The following is a 16,832-nucleotide window of genomic DNA, read 5'->3' on the forward strand; positions in this document are numbered from 1 at the left end:
AAGGCCCCACCCTCATGACCTAATCACCTTCCCAAGACCCCACTTCCGAATACAATTTCACTGGGGATTGGGTTTCAACATATGAATTTTAAGGGAAACACAAACATTCAGACTATCCTGGCTAAGCAGATAAAGATTGTTATTATCAAAGATAAAATACAGAAAATAAAAACCCCCATGGTGGTGATCAGATTTTCTGGGAGCATGAGGATAAGTCATTTTGACAGAATGGAAGGCGAGAGAGCAGGAAAAACCCAGAAAAGGTAATGTGACCTAGAGAGGAAAGACTCCTTGATATCACTATCAATCATAGGAAGCTGTGGGTATTTATGCGGTGGGCGTGGGCAGAAAGATGCACAAATAGAGGCTGGTGAATGCTGCTCTGCTTCTGATACTTTGCTTTTCAAACAAGGTTTATTTAATTCAGACGAAAGCCCTAGTAGGGTAAGTGTGTTTTATTTATAAGGTAACTGAAGTCAAAGGGATTTCACTACTGTACTCAGGGTTATATAGGATGTGTGAGTCCAGATCTAAATGCTGATCTGAGGCTATGTGACTGTGCAGTCTTGGCTCCCACAGAGTCTAAAAGAGTCTGCTCCTTGCCCTGTTTGGAGGTGTCCCTGTAAGAGCCAGGGCAAGGGCACCAGAGAACATCTGTTAGTCTCTTCCTCAGCTCTTAGAAAAAAAAAATTGAGCTACAAATCTACAAATACTGCTGAGACCTAGACAACCCAGTGGAGTTGGCTCACTGCTGAAGGGAGCAGGGGAGTGAAAGAGGAAGGTAGGAAGTTGTTAAGATGTAGCACTGGTTTGGACTTTGTTTTTAGCGGAAATGTGCATATGTTCAGACAGCGGAAATGGTGAGGCTGGGGTGTGTGGAGATTGAGGCTTGCTTTGTTTACTTGTATTATTTTCTGTTGTTAGGGCTAATTTCTTCTCGTATCTTATTTCTCTTTTTTTTTAATCACGTAGGGTTATTAATGTTTGCATTAACTAGTTATCTGTGTGTCTCCATCTGAGTCAATCTAAAAATCGTAAATGACTACAGTAACAATCTGGGAATGGAAGTGACTGAATGAGATCTAATATTCTTCTCTGTGTTACCAATGTTTACCTAATCAGGATTTAAATCTTTGAAAACCTTAATGCATTTGGGTATTAAATTCAATGAAGTTTTCCTACAAGTCCAGCTGTTGGACTTGATGTTTGAAACTTGCCCCCACTGCCGATGCTGGGAACTTTGCCCATAAAATTGGGGACCATGGTTGGAAATCAACTCTCAACATTTTTAGAACATGGAATAAAATGAGTATGATTAATGTAGTCACTACTCCATGGAGCTCATTTTCCTTATGAAAGTTGTCAGACTGAGTCTGGAGGGATGATTTGATTACATGAGTAAAGGGGCAAATCTGAGTAATGATCAGAATAATTCAGCCCCCAAACTTCTCACTTGAAATAAACAGGGAGCTGATATTTAGAGGTGAGATAGGGCAAAGGAAAATGTTTTTCTCTCATCTTTTGATTTTTTGGTTTCTTTTTTTTTTCTGAATAATGCTTTTAGTTTTCTCAGTTCAAGTGAATGGACATTCTATGTGTATTGGGGGCGCGGGTGAGGGGGAGTTGGGGAGAGAAAGAGCAAGCATTCCAAGCTCTGCAAAGCTTTTCTCCTTTATGTCATCGACTCCCCGCTCCCTGGAAGGCCCCAGGCATATTCTGTCTCCCCGTCATCATGAGCAGAAGGACTAGGGGTGGGATCCCTGGCAGCAGACGCAGAGTTTGCATCTCGACTTCAGCACTTTCTTCTGGCCTTGATGCAGTTATTTATTTTTGGCAGCGCGAGCTTTCCACTAGTTGCGGTGTGCGGAGGTTACCCTCTAGTTTCCGTATGCAGGCTTCTCATCGCACTGACTTCTCTCGTGGAGAACAGGCTCTAGGGCACTCCCGCTTCAGTAGTTAGGGCGTGTGGGCTCAGCAGTTTCCGCTGGCCTTGGTGCAGTTTTTAACCCGTCTCAGTTTTCTCATCTGCAAATGGGGATAATGACATTCCTTGTATTTCCAGGTTGTGATGAAACAAATTTCTAGGCTCAAGATGCAGCTGCTTCTAACTGGATGTCACCTCAGCAAACAGAAATGGAGATAACATCCTTGTAAACGTTCCTCTTGAACAGAAATGCAGGATATCCAGTCTATCAATCCGCAAACGCCAACCCAAGTCTGGGCCTTTCAGTCCAAACAAGGCAGACTATAAGGCTCCAGCCAATCAGATATTTTCTATTTGTCTTTCCTTGTTCCTTATTCTTTGTCCTATCAGAGCTTCCTGCCTTCTGCCCCTTTTTGCACTTCTTGGGATAGAAACTGTCCACTTCATGAAGTGTTAAATAAAGTTTGTTTGTATCACCTAAATTGTCTTCCTTAATCATCTTTTAAATAGTTGTCATGAAGATTATATAAGGTAAGCATGTGGGGCATCTGACACATAGCAAGCATCCAGTAAATACTAGTCAGGGTTATTTTTACTACGAATACCCTCTCCCTTCTCTGGGAGGATATTCCTTTCTTGAGGGAAAGAACTGTTTTACTCCTCTTGTCACCTCACATTATCCATACACTGTCACATCCACAATGTGAATGGAATCCACATTTAATAAGATTGTGTGTTGCAATTAGCCCTCCAGCTTCCTGAAAATACTCTTGTTATAATCTGCATGTTCTCCTTGCAGGTATTGTCCAGTGTTAGAAAGAGGATTTGAATGCTCTTAAATTCATGGTGCATTTCTCAAAAGCATATCTTTCACATCTAAATGTCACCTTATTTTTTTGAACATGCATTTAGATAGATTGGATCCTACTGTTTTGTGGCCTTCCCTGGGAGCCTGATTTTTATGGAGCTGGTAGGGGTCCTGGGCATATGAAGAGATTTGCAGTTGTGGAAATCAGACAATTGATGTTCTAAACAGCTTTGCTGAGAAAACAGTCATTTCTGTTTCTTCTGGGTTACATTCTTGTCACCTGCTTTTCCATGAGATGGTCAGAGACAGGAAAATTGATTAGGAGGCTCATTGCTATTATTATTGATATCTTTGAAAAGCTTTGTAAATTGGGTATTTGCAAAGGAGAACTGCTTAAGAAACAGGACAATCATTCACGGTCTGTCTGAGACAAATAATTCTGTGGTACTGACTGCAAAAATCATTTAGGTTGCACAGATCAAGCTCCATGAACAGCATTTCATTACAGAAAGATGGCAAGAACTGTCTTATTAAAAAGCAATGTGATGGTAAGACAAGATTAAAGTGAGTCAAAAAAGAAATTACCAAGCAGGGATCAAGAAAGAAGAGGGAGGCTTGAACATGGATATATACGTCCAGATAAATTAATTCTATGGGCATTTGTTTATAATAATTATGCATAAATATTTGGATAATAATCACACCCCCAAATTAACTGAAAATCATACTCCATTCAATTGCATGAAGCAGTTTACATGTCCATTATCAACTGAGCCAAGGAACATGTAATGATGTGAAAAGGAAGAGCCCCATGAAATGTTTCCATAAAAACTGAGTTTTTCCTTCACTTACATTTACTTGTCAATTTTAAAGGAATCAAATTTCATTAACCATATAAATAAAGTATCCTGAAGGCACTAGCTACTGCTGTTTCTGAAAGCTACCCTATATTTAGAAACTTTCTGTGGCTTTCAGATAAATGTATTTCCTTTAGAAAAGCAATTCTCACAACCTAAGTGGACAGAGCAGGGGCTGTTTCTAATGAAACTAAGGAATTCGTGATGTCATCTGGTGTGTGGCAATCCCTCAATTAAGAGGGGAGGATCAGAAAACGCAAAACCCTATGATTATACCAAGCAACTTGAAATGCATCAAAAGCTCATTATGCGTGATCAGTCTGCACCAAAATACAACCCTATAGAAAGTGAAAAGCTCTGCTCTTTTTATGTGACTTAGTTTTGGAAGCCAGCGGTGACAAACTTCACAGATCAGCAGCCTCCCAAAGCTTTGAGCAAATGTAGAAAACCACTTGTTAGTTCCTTCCCTCTAAGCAGCCCTCCCTGTGGCTCCACTTTGTTTTTAAACTTATTTTTGGTAAAAGTCAGGCTTACCAAGCTCTAAAGTACACGGAACCTCCTGCTGTCCATCCCAAGCGGCCCCAAGATGAAAAGTGGTGCATCACGTTTGACAAAGCAGAGGAAGGTTATTTTATTAATAGTTGGCACCAGAATTCCCCCTAGAAAGGGAAATGGATTTACTTTGAAAAATACCCTGATAAGAGCTGGGAGAGTAGGAGAGAGCCCCTGAGGGGCTAGGGTGTGGGCGGAATGTTTCTGAGACAAAGGGAGCAATTTGGCATAACTTCCCAGCGCTGCGTCAGGAGAGACAGGGGAGGGGCCGCAGCCACCAAGAGGGCGGAGAGTCGTTCTCCTCTGCTCACGTGACTCTTCCTTGCTTCCCTCCCGGACACAGCTTCGCTGAAATGACTAAACTGATTAAATATTTGATGCAAGTCTTTTTTTTTTTTTTTGATGCAAGTCTTTTTAAAAAATAGAAACATGTATAAAGTAAGGGCTAGGCTTGTGTCTAGATAGACCAAGTAGAACACGAGTTAACTTGTGTGGACCCAAGAGTGGAGGCAAAGAACAACCTCCCAGAATAAGTGTTAAGAATTTTTTCGGATGCTCACAGATTTAGATGGTTTTTTGAAATCTCTGAAGGGATTAGAGAGCTCCTTATGGCACCTTGGTTAAACCAGCTACTTTATGGCCAGAATCACTGCTTTGTGATACCCTCCTCACTGACGGGAAGCAACTGTCTTAAGCTACTTCGTGGAGAGGTATGTGGAAATGTGATGCAGTAAACACTAAAAATCATAGTTGATTTTGCAGTCTTTGAACTGGCTAGACTTCAAAACAATGCTAATTTAAGAGGCTGGCAGAGGAAAATAATGCTTTTAGTAGAATATCAAAGAAATTTAAGATCCCAGCCTTACATTTCATAAATGTCCAACACCACCAGTTTTTCAAAATCAATTCAAAATCCTGGTGAATAAGAGATAAATTCAGAACCGGATAAATTGGGTATCTAATAGTCCCAGGGAATTTTTTATTACCCATGTTGCTAAGATGCAGGTGAAGATGTACCAACAAATTGGTACCTTTGTACAAGATCATCATATCTGTTCTAGGATCAGATCTAGAGGACCACAGTATAAACCAATGGACAAAATATGTTTGATCCTGGCTCAGTATGAAGAAGGAAATGTGTGGAGTATGGAGGAGGAAACGGCAACCCACTCCAATGTTCTTGCCTGGAGAATCCCAGGGATGGCAGAGCCTGGTGGGCTGCCGTTTATGGGGTCGCACAGAGTCGGACAGACTGAAGCAACTCAGCAGCAGTGCGTCTTAGGGCTTCCCTGATAGCTCAGTTGGTAAATAATCTGCCTGCAATGCAGGAGACCCCGTTTCAATTCCTGTGTAGGGAAGATCTGCTAGAGGAGGGATAGGCTACCACTCCAGTATTCTTGGGCTTCCCTTGTGGCTCAGGTGGCAAAGAATCCACCTGCAATGTGGGAGACCTGGGTTCGATCCCTGGGTTGGGAAGATCCTCCGGAGAAGGGAGGGAACCCGTAACAGTGTTCTGCTTTGGAGATTTCCATGGATTGTATAGCCCATGGGGTTGCAAAGAGTCAGACACGACTGCAACTTTCACTCACTCACTTAGTGTGTCTTAGCACTTTGGGGATATAAAAATAATAGTAGTATATCACCTAAAGAAATGATCCAGTGTCATTATTTCTTCCAAATGGAATGACTGGACTCAAACTTTAAGATTGCATCATCTCTTGAGAAATGCCTTCTCTGACCATCGTTTACAAAGTTTTACCCTGCACATCACTCTATGGATTTTCTTCAGGATACTTATCACCACCTAGAGTGAGCCTGTTCATTTAATTTTTAATCTGTTTTTGGTCTGTCTGCCAACCATTGTAATGTGGAGACCATGAAAGCAGGGAACTGACATTCTTTATTCATTTCTGTTTCTCAAGCTCCAGGATAATGCCTGTCATGTAATCAGAGCTCAATAAAGTATTTGTTGAATCACTTAATGAATTTCACCCAGCATCTAATCTGTAGAGATTATCAGAATCCTTATATGCCACTACAAATACAATGTGATTATTATTGTAAAGACATACTGAAGGATTCAATGACTGGTATTTTGATCTAATTCTTTTTGATTATCATCCTAATCTTAGATCATGTAAATGATCATCACATTATACCCATCAGGATACTTTGCAAGGAAAAAAAATCAGAATTATGGTTGCTCTGCACTCAAAGTATCTAGAGGTACAATTAAGTGATATAACTGTAGAGTTCAGTTTTCAAATAGAGGGATGTTTTGATGTTCAGTTTTTGCTTTTAAGTTAATAGCAGTGTTAAATTATATCCTTGGGTCATTAGAAGGTTGGGTTCACTTTTTTTAAATTAAAAAAAGTTCAATAGTGGGAGTTGGATAATAATGACTATGAGATTGAGTAAGATTTAATATTACTTTTGATGTAAAATTTATTTGAAAATATAATTGTAAAAGAGAAAATATAATTGTGAATAGGGAATGTATAAATTTATTTGAAATGACAGCAAATACCAAAAACATTCTTTGGTTATATATTACGGATAATTAAAAGAATATACAGTGGCCCCTTGGCCCTTGATTGTAGGGATTGTTTCCAGGATCCCCTACTCCTGTGATTACCAAAATCTGAAGATGTTCAAGTTCTGAAAGTCCATAGATACAGAGGCTGATTGTATTTCAGAATGCAGATGCATTGTTTTGAAAGAGTTGAACATTTTTTGGATGATCTTACTTGTGATACATCGTCAGTAGTATCAGGGATTTCTTTTTTTAATGTAACTAGGCTCATTAGACAAAGTTTAAATTTTCTTCTATGTGTGCTATTTTTTCCATTTTCATATGAAAAGATTATCAAAGCCCTCCTAAATTAAGCTAAGTGCATAAAAGAAATTTCCAGGAACTTTTAAAAATTTCCTTTCTGGAATTGGTGAGTATCTATTTATTACTGGTGGAGTAAAGAAAGAATTGTTTTCAAGTGTTTATTTACACACAAATTACTTTGGGTTTGTGTCTGAAAGAGTACTGTAATCATTTTAGTTATCTATTTCTGCATAACAAATCACCACAAAATTTAGTGGTTTAAAATAATAATAAGCATTTATCTCTCACAGTTTCTGTGAGGAATTAGGAGCAGCTTAGTTGAATGTTTTGCTGGAGGGGTGTTTTCATTAGGTTTCAGTCAAGATGTTGACCAGGGCTGCAGTCATCTGAAGGCATAACAGGGACAGGAGGCTCTGCTTCCAAGATGGTGCAGTCACATAGTTGGCAAATATGTGCTGGCTGTTGATAGGAAACCTCAGTTCCTCAAGCTGTGTACTGCTCCATAGGACTGCTTGAGTATCTGTACAACACGTAGTTGACTTCCCGCAGAGCAAGTGATCAAGTAAGCAATGTGGAAGTTGCTATGTTTTTCTAAATCACCTAGCCCTAGAAGTCACACACCATCATTTCCACCATGTTCAACAAGTCACACAAACCAACCCTTATACAACAGGTCAAGGGACTACAAAAGAGCATAAATACCAGGAGGGGGAATCATTGGGGAAAAATCTTGAAGGCTAACTAACAGTGAAAATTACTAGCGTTATCTTAAAATCCTCCACCAATTTTGAATTGGTTATCAACGTGCACTAAAAAGTGTTTTACAAATCATGGAGTAGTATAAAATTGGAAATAATATTTAACAAAAAGTCCTGATAAGTGTGTAAATATCATTTCTCCCCATGTATTTGAACAAAATATATCATCATGTTGCATAAAGCAAATAAGTAAATATTGTCAAATCTGTTTCATAAGATTATAAACATCCTTTATTTTTGATAGGGAATAAGGTCAGATAGGGAGAAGGCAATGGCACCCCACTCCAGTACTCTTGCCTGGAGAATCCCAGGGATGGGGGAGCCTGGTGGGCTGCTGTCTATGGGGTCGCACAGAGTTGGACACGACTGAAGCGACTTAGCAGCAGCAAGGTCAGATAATTGAAAAAAAAAAAAAGATGGAAGAAGGGAACTATTGGAGAATAGAACAATAGGGCCCAAAGAAAGAAAAAAGTAGAAAAAGGCAAGGGAAAGGAATGGGAATAAAAGGGATGAGAGAAGACAAATGGGAGAGATAATAGCAGAAAACACAGAATACAAAGATATGGAAATAAAAAACCAAAGAAGTGTAGAAAAGAAGATGCTTTGTAAAAAAAGGGAGAAAGAGGGAAAAGATCAGGAGGAAGAGAAAGAGAGTTTTAAATAAAAAAGCAAAATAGAGATTAGCTTTCTTATTCTTTTCCTTTTTCAGAACCTTTTCCACCTCAGAACAGAGCCAGGGATTTGTAGCTTCTTTCTTAGTTTTTCTCAGTGTTTTTCCTGGCTTCTCTGGAGTTCCTTTTAAGGCTTGGTTTGCTTTAATGCTTGATGTTCAGCTTGTCACTCAGACTGGGCTGGCTAAGGGTGTCTGAAGAGAAGAGAGGAATGGCCAATGTGTTAAATCTCCAACTGGTAATTCTTACGGACACATTATCTTGTTAGATAATATTTTATCTAAAAGTATTAAAAATATATCAGAGAGAGAAAAAACAGGCACAAGAAAATGATTTTCTGAGAGAATTTTGGTTCTGTAAAGAATTATTACCATATTTGGCTTTGGTTCCCTTTGTGTATTTTCTGCAGATTAGTGTAGTTCATTTTGAGTTTTTGATTCAGGGTTCATTTTAGTTCAGGTTTCTGATTCAATTTATGTTTCTGTGATTGAACCAAAATTCCAGTTAAAAAAGTACTCAGTAGGCTAGATTCCTTAGCCAATACTTTAAAAAAAAAAAATCATGAGAACATTCCAGAATACATACTTCAATAATGTTTAACGTCTAGATTTAAGGGAAATTTGGATAAGCATTTTTCATATATTAAAATGCTAAATAATTAGATGGATTTTTTTTTTCATTTATTTTCAGTATACTTTCTGATGTACAAGTTAATTCACAAAGGGAAATTTAATCAAAGTAGTTCATAACAACATGCAATCTGCTTTGTAGACTCTTTGTAGTTTCTTGCCCCTCTCTTCCCAAAGTTGTTTGTTTTTCAAAAAGGTGTTTAAATTACAAAGCTTTTCAAATATATAATACATTCACAAAGTTCCAAATTCATCCCTGTTTGTAATTCACTTCTTGAGTTTGTGGTTAGGATCCTTCACTTGGGAAAATTCTCATCTTGTTATGTCTTCAGATATTGTCTCGTTCTCACTCTTTTCTCCTTCTGGAATTCTGATTTAGAGGCATGTTGCTTTCTCATCTTCAATGTCTTTTAACCTTTTTGTCATATGTTACATCTCTGCCTCTTTGTGCTTCTTTCTAGACAAGTTATTCTGATCTATCCTCCATTTCAAAACTGCCTTTTTTAAAAAAAACTTTTATTGAAGCATAGTTGATTCACAACAATGTGTTAATTTCAAGTGTACTGCAAAGTGAATCAGTTATACATATACAAATATCCACTCTTTTTTTTTAGATTATTTTCCCATAAAGGCCATTAATAGAGTATTGAGTGGAGTTCCCTGTGCTATACAGCAGGTTCTTATTAATTATCTATTTCGTATATAATAGTGTATATATGTCAGTCCCAATCACCCAGTTTATCCCTCCCCTCTCCCCGCCCTTGTTCCCTGGTAGCCATAAGTTTGTTTTCTACATCCATGCCTCTACTTCAGTTTTTACCAGTTCTTTCTTTAGCTGTGCCTAACATGCTGTTAAAACCATCCATTTAGTGTTTAAGTGGTTATAGTTGCCAGCTTTTGAGGTTCTATTTGATTTTTTAAAAAATTTTTGCTTGGTTATTTTGTATAGTTTGTTACATATTATCTGGATTGATTTTCACGCTTGACTTTAATAGTGTAATTCGTAGGCATTTTGTAATCTGTGTCTGATAATTCTTATATCAGAGGTTTTGCCTCTCTGTTTCCGTTTTCTGTTATTTCTGCTGGTTTTGCTTTAGTTCTTTGTCTCCTGCATGACTGTGAGCTGCTCATTTTCTTTACAGAATTATTTGTGAGCATTTTTTGAGGTCCTGGGTGATGGTGAGCTTTTCCAGTGTGAATTTATGTTTGCTTTGGTTGTGTGCCTGGGACCACTATCAGTTCTTTACTTTTTCTTGGATCATCCAGATTGTGTGAATTTGTAAATCCTCATGAGGGCTGGCTTGTCATTACAACTCATCAGGGGACTTCCTTTCCTTTATTCTTGCTTTCTCTAGGCCAGGAATTGTGGGACTTATTTTTGATTTTTTCTTGCACCAGAGGTTCATCCTTTTACCAGTCCTCTGGGAAATGAGTATGCTATTTGATTCCCCATGCAGGCTCAGGGCTTTGTCTTCAGTTCTTCCGCATTTCCTGAGGCAATGGAAACCAAGGCTGAAATAGACTAGGTTTGGCAAGCGCCCTCAGTGTCCTATTCACTTCTGGGTTTCCATCTCAATAATTTCTTCTTAACATTCCTTTGATGCTTTTAAGATTTTACTAATTTTGAGGGGGGAGATTTTACTAATATTTTATCTAGTATTTTCAGGTGAAGGATTGTTCCAGTTATTTAGCCCTCCTTAATACTGGAAATGGAAGTCCTGATAAAAATTCAACAAGTACAAAAGGGTATACAGTAATAAGTTTCTTGTTATTCCTGTCTTTCTGATCATCATCTCAGTAGGTACATAATGAGCATTTGATGAAATTCAGAGCTCATTTATACACTCACCCACTCACATATCCAGACTGTTAGAAAACTACAAATAGAAGGAAAAGTTTAAAATCCTGACAATAGTTTACATCATATTTTAGTGGTGAAAATTTGGAGGTATTCATTCTTGTTCTAGTTAAGAGCAAGACTAAGAGGCCTCTGGCACTTCTATTTAGTGTTATATTGGTAGTCCTAGCAAATGCATTAAGAAAAGGAAAAGAATTAAGATGTTGAAAGGGAAGATAAAAATTTATTTGCAAAGGATGTGATTGTCTATAGAGAATTTAAAGACCATTGAAAAATTCAGCAGGTTTGTAAGACAGAATTGCATTCCTATATTGGTAATTATTATTTAGAAAATCAGTTGCTTCTAAATTATTATTTAGAAATTTTGTTGCTATTACATAACAGCAACAAAATAATAAGGTATGTTTGAATAAATCTAACAAAATAAACGTGGTGCTTTATAAAGAAGATAGAACATCACTGAATCACATTAAAGAAGATCTGAATAAATAGAACTACATTCCATTTTTGTGAGAAGGAAGATTGAATATTATAATTCTGTCATTTTCTCCAAATCAAACTACAAATTCAGTGCTGTCTGTGGAACTTGCCAAACTGATACTAAAATTCATTAGAAAGAACAAAAGCTAAGCCAAATTTCGAAGAATAATTTGGGGAACTTATACCACCACATATCAAAGCTTGCTATAAACCTGGAAAAGTGAAAATGTTAGTCATTCAATTGTGTCCAACTCTGCGATCCCATGGACTGGATAGCTCGCTGGTCTGTTTGTCCACGGGATTCAACAGGCAAGAATACTGGAGTGGGTAGCCATTCCCTTCTCCAGGGGATCTTCCCAACCCAGGGATTGAACCCAGGGCTCCTGCATTGCAGGCAGATTCTTGATCGTCTGAGCTACTATAAACCTAAGGCAACTAAAATAATAGCATATTTATGCAAAGATATACAAATAGAGTCATCCCTGAGTATATTCATGGGATATTGGTTCCAGAATGTCCCCAATACCAAAATTCACAGATGTGCAAGTGATTTATATAAAATGGCATAGCATTCGTGCATAATGTATGCACATCCTCCTGTGTATTTTAAATTACTGTAGATTACTTATAATATTGCATACAAAGTAAATACTATGTAAATAGCTGCTGATGCATGACAAATTCAAGTTTTGTTTTTTAGAACATTCTGGAATTTTTTCCCAAATATTTTAAATTCATGGTTGGTTTAATACCTTTCTATGGAATTTATGAATATAGAGGACCCACTATACATATATGTAACAGAATAGCATAGAAAAGAGCCGTATGCATATAGAGGTATAGCATGTGACATTACAGATAATTGGGAACAGAACTACTCAAAATATTGTCATGGAACAGATGGCTATCCACATAGAAGGGGAAATTATCATACCATATACTAAAGTGTTAATTCTAGGGGGTGACTTTAAGACCTAAATATGAAAGCCTTTAATATTTCAGGACATTTTCGGAGAAAATGTATGAAATATGTTTTTGACCTTGGGATAAGAAAGGATTTGTTGAATAACACAATCAAAAGCCTAGAGCATAAAGGCAAAGACTGATAAAATTAAAAGGACTTTGCTTAACAAAAGACACCATATCGAAGTTGATAGAAAAGCTCAGAATTGGAGAAAATGTTTATATCACATACCACTCATATAAGATTTATATTCTAACTATACAAAGTACTCCTACAAGTATAAAATTAAAATGTCAGCAAATCTACTAGAAAAATGAGCAAAGATATGAACAAGCTATTTAGAGACGTGGCTAATGTAGTGGGTAGTATAGCTCTAAGGAAAATCTATGAATGTGTACAGAGTTTTCATCATAGCCCCGTGTATAATAGGAAAACATTGGAAATACCCTAAATGTCTATCAGCATAAGAATGAACAAATGAAAGTGTAATATATTCATAAACTGGAATACTATACTCCTATCAAAATAAGTAAACTAGAACTATAGACATCAGTAATTATAATTTTTTTTGAGTCAAAAAGCAAAGCAAAACCAAGCTGAAGAATGATAATATAGTATCATACATTTTGTATGTTGGTTGAAAAATACTGCATTGCTTGTGAGTTCTTCATAATTAATATTATAAACATGTCCATGCTAATGATAAACCTTTAACTCAGGATAATGGCTATATCTGAGTAGGGAGCAAGGGAAGGGCCTAAAGGGCCTATACTGATGAATTTCTATCCTCCCTCCAGTTACTTAAGTGTAGCAAAATGTTAGATTTGATAAAGATTAATGGTGAATAATACAGAGGTTTTTAATTTATACTATATTAACCATTAATTAAATATAAGATGTAAGTATAACATGGGCTTCCCTGGTAGCTCAGCTGGTAAAGAATCCACCTGCGATGCAGGAGACCCTGGTTCGATTCCTGGATCTGGAAGATTCCCCTGGAGAAAGAATAGGCTATGCACTTTAGTATTCATGGGCTTCCCTGGTGGCTCAGATGGTAAAGAAACTGCCTGTAATGTGGGTGACCTGCGTTTGATCCCTGGGTTGGGAAGATCCACTGGAGGAGGGCATGGCAACCCATTCTAGTATTCTTGCCTGGAGAATCCCCACGCACAGAGGAGACTGGTGGGCTACAGTCCACGGGGTCACAAAGAATCAGATATGACTGAGCAACTAAGCACAGCACAGCATAATATAAATTAAATATATGTAATACTTTTTTGTATGTTTGGCATATTTCATAAGAAATCATCAAATGGAACCCCATAGTCAATTAGGATGATTCAACACTGGAAAATATATTAATGTAATTCATTAATTAGTAAACTCAACTGGTAAATTAAAGAAGTGTTTAAGAATATATGAGCAAGAAATTGTAAGATTCATAAAGGAAACTCACAAAACTTTAACCAAAGACACCAGGCAAGATTGGAATAAACAGAGAAACTACTATGTCCTAAGATAAGACAACTCATATTATAAAATTACCAATCCTCTCCAAGGTGATATGGAAATAATGCAGTTCCAGTGGGAACTTCAATGCACTATTTCAAGTTAATAAGTAGAAGGGGAGCAGGACAATTGGCTATCCATGAAGAAAAGAGTAAAGTTTGTCTTATCTTACCCAGCTTATAAAAATAAGTTTTTAATTGATTAAATAGCCCAATGTAAAAAGAAAAAAATTACAAAATCATTGGAAGGACATGTGGAAGAAGCCTTTATAAAATCCTGGAGTAAGAATTACTTTTCTGAGCATGATACTAGAATCTTTGTCTAACAGAGTCACAGAGATAGAGAACAGACTTAGGTTTCCAAGGGGGGCTGGCAAGATGGATTTGGAGGTTGCAGTTAACAAATGTAAAGTATTCTATATAGACTGGATAAACAACAAGGTCCTACTGTATAATATATTAGGACTATATAGTATTGTAGAGTACAGTAACATATTAAATATCCTGTGATAAATCATAATGGAAAAGAAAATGGAAAAGTAGGTACATGTATGTATAAATGAATCACTTTGCTGTACAGCAGAAATTAACACAACATTGTAAATCAAATATACTTCAATTAAAAAAAGAATCATTTTCTATAAGGAAAAGACTGACAGATTTAACTCTATGAAAATGAAAACAATTTAGTACACTTTCAGTTCAGTTCAGTCGCTCAGTCGTGTCTGACTCTTTGCAACCCCATGAATCTCAGCACGCCAGGCCTCCCTGTCCATCACCAACTCCCAGAGTTCACTCAGACTCACGCCCATCGAGTCCGTGATGCCATCCAGCCATCTCATCCTGGGTCGTCCCCTTCTCCTCCTGCCCCCAATCCCTCCCAGCATCAGAGTCTTTTCCAGTGAGTCAACTCTTCACATGAGGTGGCCAAAGTACTGGAGCTTCAGCTTTAGCATCATCCTTCCAAAGAAATCCCAGGGTTGATCTCCTTCAGAATGGACTGGTTGGATTTCCTTGCAGTCCAAGGGACTCTCAAGAGTCTTCTCCAACACCACAGTTCACAAGCATCAATTCTTCGGTGCTCAGCCTTCTTCACAGTCCAACTCTCACATCCATACATGACCACAGGAAAAACCATAGCCTTGACTAGATGGACCTTACTTTAAGACAGATTAAAACAAAACAAAATGAAAAATCGTAGAGGTAGAGTGGAAGAAAATAATCACTGCAGATAAATGATTCCTGTCAGTCCTGGTCAATAAACTATAAATCACTAACATTTATCAGGCATTTCTCTCTGTGTCTGGCATTATTCTAAGTGCTTTTTAATTTTAAGCCATTCAAAATCCCACAGTAGCCCTATGGGATAGGTTCTAGCATCATCATTTTATAGGTGAGGAAACAAGTACAGAGAGGTTAATTAACTTCTCCAGTGTGATGTATCTGCTAAGGGTCAGAGATGGGATTTGAATCAAGTTGGGTTGGCTCCAGCTTCTGTTCTCTAAACTACTCTCCTGCTTATAAACCCAAAACAAAACCCCAAGAGAACAATAAACAAAAGAAAAAAGAAATTTCACAGAGGAAAAATTCAGTGGTTTACAAATGTGTGAAAATATGCTCTTTGAAAAAAAAAAAAAAAGAAAATATGCTCAACCTCATGAGTCATTCAAGAAAAGAAAAATAAAAGAACATGAAATGTCACCTTTTGCCCTCTGGAGTGGCTAAAAAGAAATTTTTTTTTTAAAGATTGTAATAGGGAGATAACATTAAAACTAAAGAATTAAAGTATGGTAATTGGTAAGGGTTTGTAGATATTGACACATACTTTGGTGGTGCAAAATAGGTGGCTTTGACTTTTTAAGGAAGGCGGTTTGGCAGTATTAATCAAAATGAAATCCACACACCTTTAGATTAGCAATTTACTTTTTGGAATTTAGCTAACTATTCTTTCAGCAGTATACCCAGATGTGATACAGCTATACAGTAGTGTGACTGAAAAATTAGAAATAGTGCAGTAGATCTATACATTATGGGAAAATAGCCAAAGCAGAGCATATATTTGGGTTAAAAAAATGCACACGTCTGTGTCAAGAGCAAGCCCATCTGGATACTCTCTCAGACCAGTACTTTCCTAAGAGTCTCTGTGGTGGCTTTCTTGAATACCCCTGACTTTTCTAGTCTTGCCTTCAGTCTTTGTCCCTCCTTGTGAGGAATTAGTATTAAGTGCCTGCTGGGATCACCTGTTCTTAAGCCCCTCTGGACACAAGGATTTCTTCTTCAGCGCATATTAGTCTGTCCCATGTCTAGCAGATTGTCTTCAGTGTTGCTAGTAAATGTTTGTACCTTTGCCCCAGTTCCGTTCTCACTGCTGATGTAGGTTTGCTCACATAGATGTGTTTTTATTTCCTGGATTGTTTCGATAAGATAATAGGAGAGAGACAGCTGGAAACGTGTTCAAGGCACCATGTTACCTCTAATGTTTCTAATGTTTTTCACACCTTTTCTCCTCTTCCATTTCCTCTAACTACTTAGGGATATTTTGGGAATTGTAATGTCAAATAATTAAGCATTTGGAAGAGTGTATATTTGGAATTTTGCCAGAACCAATTAAAAAAGAAAAGTTTTTTTTAAAGCAAAATTTTGATAAAGTGATAGTATGTGATAAAAATGAATGAAAACTTGTTTAAGGAGCACAGTTTATCTTGCATAGTTAAAGTGGACTTATTTATCTGTCCACTTAGGATTGTGCAAGGATTTTAATTGAATACAGCTCTTTTACTGTGCCTGAAGGGACAGTCTGCACTAGAAGAATAAAAGGATCAGACTGTGATCTGAAACAGTGGCTAAAACAGGTCTATTTTTAAAGAGCATGTGGTTTGTGGTGATTATCATTCAATAAAGCCAGCAGGAAGCAAGGAGATGGAAATGGTCTTAATGAAGACAAGAAAGTGTTGTCACTCATTAATGGGGAGCATATCCATCATCCT

At 37.4% G+C, this 16,832-nt stretch overlaps 2 long non-coding RNA genes across 2 annotated transcripts; one reads left to right on the forward strand and one right to left on the reverse strand.

The window, feature by feature from the left end:
• The first annotated feature begins 354 nt into the window (after nt 1–354).
• On the forward strand, nt 355–2,406 carry LOC114113633 (uncharacterized). The gene is made up of 2 exons (XR_003588521.3): nt 355–444; nt 2,063–2,406. It is a non-coding gene; the product is annotated as an uncharacterized LOC114113633 (long non-coding RNA).
• LOC132659448 (uncharacterized) lies at nt 1,659–4,198 on the reverse strand. Its single transcript, XR_009599936.1, has 2 exons — nt 4,124–4,198; nt 1,659–2,025 (listed from the first exon to the last, which is right to left on the reverse strand). It is a non-coding gene; the product is annotated as an uncharacterized LOC132659448 (long non-coding RNA).
• Between the last annotated feature and the right edge of the window lie 12,634 nt (nt 4,199–16,832).

Source organism: Ovis aries, chromosome 3 (assembly GCF_016772045.2).
Source record: "Ovis aries strain OAR_USU_Benz2616 breed Rambouillet chromosome 3, ARS-UI_Ramb_v3.0, whole genome shotgun sequence".
Taxonomy (NCBI): Eukaryota; Metazoa; Chordata; class Mammalia; order Artiodactyla; family Bovidae; genus Ovis; species Ovis aries.